Here is a 10156-nt window from a genome sequence, read left to right on the forward strand (position 1 = left end):
TTTCTTATCTGCAAAATGAGGTTAGGGATATTTAAATTGTTTACTTCCTAGAATTATTGTGAGTAAAATACTTTATAAAACTTAAAGAGTCACTCATTATACAGTTGAAAGCCATGCTCACTGGATCAGTTTAAGGAATTTTAAAAAGAGGTGACATGGTCAGTTTCTCTCACTTATTTAGATTAGTTCACTTACTGGTAAATATAATTCCAAATGATGGATTATGTGATAACTCAGCATCTACATTAGAGAAGAGAGAGTGGATATTAATGCACGAGACTTTTAGAAAAGAGATGTATTAATGAATTACATATATGTGTGTGTATATATATGAAAAATATTGTATATAGCACACACATACATACATGTAATGTGCATATGTTTATACATACATATGTGTGCAAAGATGAGTCCACTGTGTACAGATGGTAATTAATGTAATGGTGTGGCAATTTATATCAAAAATTTCCTACCAATTCCTTTCTGTATAGGAAAAAATCCCATCTTTGACTTGGGTTAGATATGTTCCCTTCTTTGTCCGGATTTCAGGAGGATGCCTAATGGGATAAAAGGAATGATCTGCTTCCTCTAAATACACAATATGTTTTGAGACCTTTGGGATAGTATTCATTGAGGGGAATGAAATAGAATGAGATTGGAATGTTTCCCAGTTTACTCAAGGTAACTTAAGGAGGAACTAGAGGCTTTTATCTATGAGTTCATATATTATAGGATAAATAGACTCATGCAGTTTTAATTGGGAAAACATCAGGATATCTTCTTGGTTAGTTCCAGGAGGTAAAAAAAAAGCAATAAATAAGCAATTAAAATGATATACGCATGTGTATGTGTACAGGTGCATGTGAATAAATGTCTATGCAGCACCTACTATATGCCAGGCACTGTTTTAACATTTTTAACAAATATATACCAATGTTATCTCATTTGATTGCTATTATTATCCTAATTTTGTAGGTGAGGAAACTGAGATAAACAGAGGCTGGTTTTCACAGGGTAATGCAGCTAGCAAGTGTCTGAAATCAAATTTGGACTCAGATCCTAATGATTCAGACTCAATGATTCATCCACTCTTGCAGTTGAAAAATGCTAAGCAGCAAATATATCCTATATGCATCAAAAGAAAGAGAGATAGGGGCAGCTAGTTGGTGCAGGGGATAGAGCATCAGCTCTGAAGTTGGGAGGATCTGAGTTCAAATATGGTCTCAGACACTTAACATTTCCTAGTTTTGTGACCCTGGGCAAGTTACTTAACCCCAAATGCCTCAGGGGAAAAAAAGAGATAGAAACCACAAACCAAACATGAGATGAATCATAACAATCATAATTTAAAGGACCCCACAACATTTAAAAGATTAAAATTACACTCAGGCTTTTGAGTTTCCCTGGATAAATGCAGGCTCTTGTTTTTATTATTACCATTTTGTTCTTAGATCCATATTTTCAGTGAAGCTTAGACAGATGTGTAATTTTGGTCATATGAAAATTTGTTTTTGGTTATTCAATGGATATTCCATTTTTGCAACCTGAAGTTATGAATTATAGTTTCCACCATTTATTATTTTTTTGCAAGTCTGTGTTGATCAGTTAGTTTGGATTTATTAAGAAAAAGTATTGTTTTTTGTTGCTTTTAGTTGCAATGATCTGATTTTGTATCATATATACGAACTACTCTTTCTGTAAACAAATGTTTTAGCCCTTTGTTTGATATTGTTTTATTGATATATAATTGTTTCAGTTTGCATGGATGTTGTCTATGGAAGGTCTTTTGTTCTATTCTTTGATCCATAAATCAACTCCTCACAATTCATTCCACTCCTCAACCCCCCCAAAAGATTTCTAACCCTTATTTATTTCATCACCATTATATGCCATAGTTATTCCCTTTATTTCACCCACTTAACTAACTATAATACCAATTCAGATTCCCATCTTTGACACTGAATATTGCAATAGCCTATTTGGGCTTAATTGCTTCAAATTTTCAATCCATTCTCTATGCAGCTATCAAAATAATATTTATCAAACAAACATTGAGCCATCTCACTTTGCTGCTTAACAAGATATAGTAACGCTCTTTTGCATTTAGGATAAAATATTGTCTCTTCTATTTGGCTTTTAAAGTCCTTCCCAATCTGGCCTCAGTTGCTTATTGTATATTATTTTTCATATTATTTCTTTCCCAGAAAAATAGGTCTGTTTGCTTTTGCTTATACATGGATTTCAAGCTGCTATTTTTTGACTTTGAATAGATTGCCTGTAATTCCCTCCCCCCTCTCCTACACCCTGTGGTATCCCTGAATTCTTTCAAAGTTCTGCTCCACTGCCAGCTCCTATAGAAAGCTTCTCTTTATGTCTCAGTTACTAGTGCCCTGCCCTCAAAAATTATTTTTGAATTTATATTTAACTTTATAGCTATGTGTTGTTTCTGCTTAATAGAAGTGTATAATACAATATAATACATTATTCCCTTAAAACTGACTCATTCCCCTTGATTAGATGGTGAAATTCAAATAGTAAGTTATTCAGTGGAAAAGTGGAGTCTCAGAAATGATTGTTGAATCTTTCTCTGAAATATTCATAATTTTTGTCTAAATATTGGGATTTTTGCAAACACAGTTCCACACTTTCCATCTTTACAAATCTGAAATGAAAATTTGTGATATGTAAAATCATTTCCATACTTACTTTTTTTTTGATAGTCCTTGAACTTCATTAGGTAGAGTAGCCCCAAAGGTTCCTAGTATGACTCAATGCTGAGTAACGGTGTATAAGCATGGTGTAATGAGAAAATGAGTAGTTTTGCAACCTTTGAGTCCCAGTTCTACTATTTATGATGTGTTACTTTGTTTGAGTTGTTTACTTTTAATGAACCCCTGTTTCCTTATATATAATTGAAAGGTTTAGATGAGATAATCTATGCATTTTATTCCTAAATTTTTATTAATCCTAAAATCCTAATGTCATGTAAACTTCCAACCCTGCTTTTTCTCTAGAACTCAGAATGTTACATTGAAGACCACTCTGAGCCATTTCCCAGAACAACCGAGACTCCTAGTCCAATTTCTTCCCTTACTGATTCACACCAATATTCTCTTCCTCTTTAATAGTGAATCATATTTCTCTGCATTCCTTATACCTGAAAGGAAGATAGTCAAGCATACACAGAAAATGGTAATAACATAATCCTTTTTTTGGTATTTCTGAATAGAAAGTCTGATTTGTTTGGGTAGAGAAACTAGTTTCCATATAAATTTAATGTGAATGACAACCAATAACATTTGTTTTATCTGTTTAACCTGTTATAGGCTCATGAGGATAACATGAGTGCACAAACAAAATGGTCTCTAGGGATTTGGATTTAAACAGCAATAATGAACTTCCTATGTAATCAGCCTTGGTGGATACCCATAGACACCAGAGGGTGACATAATAGCATCAGATATAGTGCTCAACCACAATAAGTATATAGTCCTGCAGCCTTTTGATTTCATCATTCTTCCATATGTTTTTGGGTGTTCTTAGTCCAAAAGTATATGAAAAGCTGTTGCAATTCCCTAGAGCAGGACAGATTTCAGAGGAATCTTAATCTTTCTATGTCTCATGAGATTCTGGGATATGTCATTATCTTCTGTTGTAGACAGTCTTTCTCCCTGAAGACCACTTCATACTACAATGTATGTATTTCAATGCATCTCTAACTCATTCCACATAGTGCAAACTGTGACCTTTCCTATACCCTCTCATCTTCTATGATTTGAAAACCCCAAACCTACAGTTTCTAGGTAATTAACAATCAATTTATTTATTAGGCTAGCTAATAAATTGATGATCAATCATTTCTCTAGGCAACCACAGATGCAAAGAAAGGTTCTGAATGATCATAATCTCTTCTGAAAGGGAATTCCCCTGACATGTTGTTAGAAATATACTCAACTCAGAAAATTAGATATCAAAGAAAATTTATTAAGGAAGATTCTTAAGGAATTGTCTTAATATTTCTGGCCAGAAGTAATCCCCACTCCTCTTTGGGAAGAGAGAGATCTGAGCACAGAAGTGAGAGAAGCTTTATTGTTGTTAGTCTGGCACAGCCCTTCCCCTCAGAAAACAGATTGGTCTGTTCCTTCAAGGTTACAATCTTTCTGATATGCCCACTATATGATTTTCCCTAAATATGTCCCCTTCCCTCATCATACATCTTATGTTAAAAATGGTGGAAAACTTCTACAGGGTATATTATTTAATATTTAATTAATCTATTAAGCAGGCATAACAATGATTTGGCCAAGTCAAGTCACTAACTCCAAACAGTTTGAGCTGGATTGGCTGGTATCTTAAACTCTCAAACACACAAGACTCTTGCTGATTGGCTCAATCCACTTGTGCCTTCCTGACTCTCCAAATCCTTGTTTGTTGAAAGCTTCTATTGATCACTTATTTGTTCTATGGAATTTTAACCTTTCTGAACCTTTCACATTCTGAAAACTTCTTTGTTGCAATAAGCCACCTGCCAGTGACTGCTGGAGGTCTAACTCAGAAACCTGTAGAATGGATATCTTCATGTGAGAGGATGATGATACAAGGAGACCAAGAGGCAGTTGCTGTTTTCTGACCTCTCTCTTCTTCCCTCTGCCTCCAATTTATTTCATTCCCAGTCCACAAGCAAATACCTGTGTCAGTAAAGATTGCTTTGCAACTCCTTCAGATGTTATGATATACAGCTGTAAAGGCTCTTGGAGAATTGACCTGCCCCTTCACCTAGGCAGGGTCCTTAACAATTTCCAATTTTTTGTTTATGGATTATCTCCCCCCCCCCCAGCGTGGTCAGTAAATTTGTGCATTTACTGTTATCTGAGTCTGCACACTGGGAGTCTAGGTCAGATTCAGATTCAGACTCAGACACAGACACAGACATAGAGAAGACACAGAGGACTCAGACACAGAAGAAGTTGACAGAAGAACAGAGATCCTCGTGGTGACTCTCCTGCCTTCATCACTTATCCACCTAATACCAAGGCTCATACAGAGATCTTCCAGAGATCTAGTCTGGACACTACACCTCTTAGTCAGTGGTACCCACTATCCCACACTACCTCGAATCTTTTAACATTGTGGAAACCCAACTTTTCAGCATTTCTCACAATTTCCCCATTTCCTTTTTAATAAGGATTTGGTTTTTGCATCTTTTTATTGCCTCTTCAAACCTTTTTAATATCATCTCTCATTCCTCATCTATATTTTGATCTTTCTCAAAAGTAGCCATTTTCATTTAACATTTCTTTTTAAACTAAAAACTTGTAACTTGAAAGGAATAAGACTAACAAAGGAATACTGAGACCAGCTTAAAGGCCTCACCTAGGAGAAAGTATGCTGTAGGACAGGTGGATACTTTGGCAATGAAGGTCATTTACTGATTTTAGAGAAAGTGTTTATATACTTTTCATGTTAGTGTTGCAATAACATCAGATGTCTAAGTTACTTAGTGTATATCCTATGGTTACATTGTTACTAGATATTAACATTAAGCAATAACTAGCAATAACAATCTGTTTACTGCAATATGGTCATAAATTGTTTAGTTTATGATGCCTTGTTCCTGTTACATGCATTCCTTACCAAGGTTACTTTAAAAACATGTTTTCCTTATCTTTACAGTTAAAGGTTCTGATAAAGGCCTCATTTCCAAAATATATAGAGAACTAACTCAAATTTATAAGAAATCAAGCCATTCTCCAATTGATAAATGGTCAAAGGATATGAACAGACAATTTTCAGATGAAGAAATTGAAACTATTTCTACCTATATGAAAAGGTGTTCCAAATTATTATTGATCAGAGAAATACAAATTAAGATAACTCTGAGATACCACTGCATACCTCTCAGATTGGCTAAAATGACAGAAAATAATGACTAATGTTGGAGGGGTTGTGGGGAAACTGGGACACTGATACATTGTTGGTGGAGTTGTGAACAGATCCAACCATTCTGGAGAGTAATTTGGAACTATACTAAAAAGTTGTCAAACTGTGCATATCCTTTGATCCAGCAGTGTTACTACTGGGCTTATATCCCAAAGAGATCTTAAAAAAGAGAAAGGAAAGGGACCTGTATGTGCAAAAATGTTTGTGGCAGCCCTTTTTGTAGTAGCTAGAAATTGGAAATTGAATGGATGCCCATCAATTGGAGAATGGTTGGGTAAATTGTAGTATATGAATGTTATGGAGTATTATTGTTCTGTAAGAAATGACCAACAGGATGATTTCAGAAAGGCCTGGAGAGACTTACATGAACTGATGCTAAGTGAAGTGTGCAGAAACAGGAAATAATTATACACTTCAACAACAATACTAAAGGAGGATCAATTCTGATGGAAGTGGCTATCTTCAACAATGAAAGGATCCAAATCAGTTCCAATTGATCAGTAATGAACAGAACAAGGTATACCCAGCAAAAGAATACCCAGCAAAAGAATACTGGGAAATGAGAGTGGATCACAACATATCAATTAGACTCTTTATGTTATTGTTTGCTTGCATTTTTGTTTTTGTTCCCAGGTTATTTTTTACCTTCTTTCTAAATCCGATCTTTCTAGTGTAGCAAGACAACTGTATAAATATGTATACCTGAATTCAGTTATTTTTTTCCTTCTTTCTAAATCCAATTATTCTTGTGCAGTAAGACAAATGTATAAATATGTATACATATATACTTTAACATATTTAACATGTATGGGACTACCTGCCATCTAGGGGAGGGAGTTTGGGAAAGGAAGGGAAAAGTTGGAACAGAAGGTTTTGCAAGGGTAAATGTTGGAAAATTACCCAGGCATATGTTTTGTCAATAAAAATATATAGTGATAATAATAAACAAAGAAAAAAATCATTTTTCCTGATGCATACATGTTCATATAGGTGATTTTCAGATTTATTATATTCTTGTGCTAGCAGCCAGCCAGCAATGAGAATGTCCTATTCTCAACTTTGGTTATGGAAGTGTGGTGGGCCTATTGCAAATTAATTCACAGCTGCACAGAGAGTATGTTAACCCCTGCATAGCTTTTTAGGAGATCTGTTTGTTGCTGGCCTCTACAGAATATAATAAACTTGGTCCAAATAAGAGGATAATAAACAATAATATGTTCCCCATTCCTTAGATAGGTACATAGTTCTGAGTAGATCCTCAGCTAAGATTCACCATCTCCTTCTCCATTATTCCTTTTGGGGAGATGGAATCCTGGGGACAAAGGCCAGAGATCTTAATCTTCCATAGGAATCATGACTACTTCAAACTGAAAAGGAGTGTAGAGTTGAGTCATCCTATAAGATAAACTCTTAAGGACTTTATTTCATACCAATTTATGCATTTAGCAACAGACAGATTAACTAGGCCAAATATTCAATTACCTACTTATTTAGGATGTAATCACCACATATTTTCAGATTGCAGACTGCAAGATCTTACATACTTGATGTGTATGGTTTCTTTTGATCACTTTCTCTAATTATAGAAGCTTGATATAAGAAGAAAAAAACAGACATGACAGGATAAAGGATCCTTAGCTCTGTTTTACAGTTGTCAATCATTTATGCAGTAACAATTCCATCTTATAGCCAGCCACTCAAGAATAATCAGGTAAATCTTATTCAACTGGGAGACTGAGTTAGAAGGATCTCATCTTAAGTGGAGATCAAAGTTGTTATCCTAGCTCTTACCCAGATACTAACATTCACCTGTAACAATCCAGGATCACATTCCTCTGAATAGTTTGTGGCATATTTCTTTCAGAAAGTAGATTACTGCCTTGATGATTTTGTTAGACAATCATACTTGAATCCAAACCTCTAAATAATATCAGCTACAGTCCCAAAAGATTTTATCTGAAATAGAAAGTCTCATTAATCAAAACTTCAGGTGAATTTAGCTCTCAAGAATCACATATCCTAAACAAGTATTGACTACAATATTAAATTAATAACAATAACATATTCATCCAAGGAAGTTCTTGAGTCAGGTTTTCTGTTTTAAATCTTCCTTCTTAGTCTTACCTGTAGAGGGTTTCCTATGGGAATTACCTCCCAGTTACAATTTGTTTTTTGTTTTCCTTTATTTCCTCTGATTCTTCTGGTTCAGAATTTTGATGTAATGAGTCCAACCTAATTCAACACTATTTAAAGCAGATTCATTGGTTAGCAGAATCTGGAATGGCCAGTCCCAGTTGTGAATTTAAGAGTTGTAGCCTGAGCAAGGAGACTTTTCAATTAAAGTTCTGAAAGACAAGTGGATACTTCCAGTATATAGTCTTTTAGAAACTTATCCTTCCTCTGAAAGGATGTGACCTCTCCTTGCCCTGTTCCTTTCCCTCTCCCCCCAAAGGCAATCCATATAACATTTCAAAGGATGGTAATCCTATAGCGCACCTAGGGGCTGTTCTGACTCTGAGAAGTGCTAGGGGCAAACATTTCATCCTAGGTAATCTTGTTTCAATGCCCAGTTTAAAGATCTGTTGTTTCAAAGTTTGATTCATTCTCTGTACTCTTCCTGAGGAAAGTGGATTCCAGGGGATATGGAATTACAATTTAATTCCTTTCCCCACCCCTTTTAAAATTAATTTTATAATTATAATATTTTTTGACTACATATGCATAGGTAATTTTTTACAACATTATCCCTTGTACTCCCTTTTGTTCTGAATTTTCCCCCTCCTTCCCTCCACCCTCTCCCCTAGATGGCAGGCATTTCCATACATATTAAATATGTTACAGTATATCCTAGGTACAATACATATATATATATATATATATATATATATATATATATATATATATATATATATATATATATATATATATATATATATATATATATATATATATATATATATATATATATATATATATGAAGAGCCGAATTTTGTTGTTGTTGTTGTTGTTGCAAAGGAAGAATTGGATTTGGAAGGCAAAAATAATCTGGGGAGAAAAACAAAAAATGCTAATAGTTTGCACTCATTTCCCAGTGTTCCTTTTCTGGGTGTAGCTGATTCTGTCCATCATTGATCAATTGGAATTGGATTAGCTCTTCTCTATGTTGAAGATATACACTTCCATCAGAATACATCCTCATACAGTATCATTGTTGAAGTGTATAATGATCTCCTAGTTCTGCTTGTTTCACTCAGCATCAGTTGATGTCTCTCCAAGCCTCTCTGTATTCCTCCTGCTGGTCATTTCTTACAGAGCAATAATATTCCATAACCTTCATATACCACAATTTACCCAACCATTCTCCAATTGATGGACATCCATTCAACTTCCAGTTTCTAGCTACAACAAAAAGAGCTGCCACAAACATTTTGGCACATACAGGTCCCTTTCTACTCTTTAGTATTTCTTTGGGATATAATCCTAATACCTGTTGGTCATTTCTTACAGAACAATAATATTCCATAACATTTATATACCATAATTTACCCAAGCATTCTCTAATTGATGGCCATCCATTCATTTTCCAGTTTGTAGCCATTACAAAAAGGGCTGCAACAAACATTTTGGCACATACAGGTCTCTTTCCCTTATTTAGTATTTCCTTGGGATATAAGCCCAGTAGTAGCACTGCTGGGTCAAAGGGTATGCACATTTTGATAACTTTTTGGGCATAATTCCAGATTGCTCTCCAGAATGGTTGGAATCTTTCACAACTCCACCACCAATGCATCAGTGTCCCAGTTTTTCCACATCCCCTCCTGTAATGTTCTGAATTGTGAGGGTCTGGTCGTCTCTCAATTGTAATCCTTCTCTGGGAGGAGGAGGTTTTTTTTTCTGTATAATCTTTTCCTCTATGAGCAGGTTTCTTGGGAGGCTTCTGGAGCCTCCAGCCAGCCTCTTCTTCTTCCTGAATCCTGGCTCTGAATCTCCTCCAGCTCTTGTCCTTCCCCAATCCAGACTGCTCTCCAGGCTCAATGTTGCCTCTTTTATCCTCCCAGAGTATGGGCATGGGATCATACAAGGGCTTCTGGGAAGAAGTACTCCAACCAATGAGCTTGCTCCTCTTAGAATTCCTAAGGTGTAAACTCCCTTTAAAGGCCCAAACCAAAGGTCTGAGCCAGAGAACTGTCAAGTCAACCTGAGTTCTCACCTTGTA

The sequence above is a fragment of the Sminthopsis crassicaudata genome, chromosome 5, assembly GCF_048593235.1.
Source record: "Sminthopsis crassicaudata isolate SCR6 chromosome 5, ASM4859323v1, whole genome shotgun sequence".
NCBI classification, from domain to species: domain Eukaryota; kingdom Metazoa; phylum Chordata; class Mammalia; order Dasyuromorphia; family Dasyuridae; genus Sminthopsis; species Sminthopsis crassicaudata.